The following is a 2,220-nucleotide window of genomic DNA, read 5'->3' as shown; positions in this document are numbered from 1 at the left end:
AATGAACCAGAACCAGTCCTTGCCCTTGAAGAACCTATACTAGTAATAGAGACCCAGTTATGTAAACAAACAAGTGAAATGTGGAGTGAACACTCAGTGCCAGGCCAATGTTTAAGGTACGGGAGTGAGAGGTAAGAGTGATGGACTATGGAGTTGCAGATGAAGTAGTACCAAGCAGAGATTTGATTGCTGACAACCCAGGCGTTACCTACTGGTAGTAGATTTTCAAATGTGCATTTTCTCTGGCAGTTGTCAAATGACAGGCTTTGTTCATTGTCAAAGGAATTTCAGGGCTTCCTCTTCAGTGAGTTCTGAAATTTCAACTCCACCCTCTCAGTGGTGAGACCAGCACAGCCAGTGGGCTTGGAATTCTCCAGGCAACAGACATGATCTGGTAGTAGGTATCATTTTGTTATTTAAAATATCTAGAACTTACAATTGAAATGATCTTTTTGGCCAATACCGGTAGTCTTATTTCTCCAAAAGGTGATAGCCAATATTTAAATCCACAAATTCAATCATGTTCTTAAGAGAGATACACATTCAGGTGACACTTTGGGAAAAAAATGCACACATGGATTTATAGCTAATAGTTTGCCACCAAATGTTGGCCTGGTTTATCCTGTGAATTAGGTGGCTGTTGACAATTCTCTGCTTTCTTGTCTAAGGCTAACAGCAGAGATCAAGAGATAATCCTAGCCTTCCTTTATTATGGATCTTTCTTGGAAAACTGGCATCAGTTCCTTAAGTATCTTATCATATCTCCCCTTTGTTCTTCCCATTACATTTCCAGCCCCTTATATACTGGTTCATTTTGTTCTCAGCCTGTATCATGGTGTGAGTGCAGAGGGATGGTTGATGAGAGATGCAGTAAAAAGGGAGTGGGTGGTGGGAAGATGGGGAGGTGTTGAGAGGCCTCAAAATATCCTTGAGAGTTAATATTGCATCTGAAAATTTTTATGAGAAATTGCAGCTTGGCTGATTTGCCAGGGAACAGGAAAAAACTTCCTATTCTGCTTGGCAAGGTCTAGCCTATGTGAGGTACCATGGGAGAAAACACTTGTTGCTTGGCTGGCTTTCCCATGAACGGTTTACTTTCCATTTTGAGTTTACTACTGTTGATAAAGTATAGATGACCATCTGGATCAAATTGGAGGATAAACAAAAACACCCAAGGAAATGCTTTATTTATGTTGCCATTATCTCTGTAATCATGGGCATACATCTTTTCTTGCATCAGGTTGAAATACAACTTTATCTTCTGTTGTTAATCTCTGAGAGATTGGAGTTTTATGACTCTGAGCTTTAATTCTTTAGTTTCAGAGGTGACCTTGACAGGGCCAACTTCTTCTTTGAGATAATGCCTTAAATTTGTGCAATACATAACAGTTCAATAAAATCTCAGTACACATTATGCTACTTTGAGTTAAATAGAAAGTTATTATCTCTATTTTACAGGAGAGGAAACTGAGGCTCAAAGAGGATCTGAGTTGTTTCAAGGTCACAGGTCATAAGTAAATTATGAAGTTGGTGGAATATGCAAGTCTTTTGATTCTGGCTTCAGAATTTTCTTCGTCGAACAGCACTGCCTCTAATTGTGGTGGAGGTTAGAGTTGATCAGGTCCTGGTGCAGGTCTTATTGCAAGTGATCTTCACAATGGCCCTCTGGGGGAGGTTAGGCAGGCATTATAAGTAACATGTATTGTTTTCTTGGCTCAGCCAATTAACAGGCTAAACTATAAGAGACTCATGCTTCATTGAAAGCCAAAGAAACCTTTGATATCCACGCTTTATGTTGCTTTTGAATTTCTAAGGCCTTATCACACCATCAGTCATAGAGAATACCTACTAATATTTAAGGAAGTTCTTGTTGCTGAACGTAGGTCAGCAACTGTGGCTATTAAAAAGAAAGAGATGCTATTAAATTCAAATTGATGTTCTGTGGTCTCTGGGTATGACTCCTGGCTGAATGTTGCTGGCCAAGTGTAAAGACGCATTGTTAATCTTCTTTCTTTTCTTCATCTTTCACATCTACACTCTTTTATCTCTAATAACATTTAGACTCAGTCACCACTAACACCTTGTGACTTGTCCACACTTTGAGACAGTCACTCATCAGAAGACCACACTGGCCACCCCTGCATTTTCCCGTTGTGACAGCCTGTGGCCCCTGGCAGATAAAGCTCTCCACACACGGGCTTCACGAGGGTGTCATATGAG

This window comes from Myotis myotis, unplaced genomic scaffold, assembly GCF_014108235.1.
Source record: "Myotis myotis isolate mMyoMyo1 unplaced genomic scaffold, mMyoMyo1.p scaffold_m19_p_2, whole genome shotgun sequence".
NCBI lineage: Eukaryota > Metazoa > Chordata > Mammalia > Chiroptera > Vespertilionidae > Myotis > Myotis myotis.
This window is presented reverse-complemented; position numbering follows the sequence as displayed.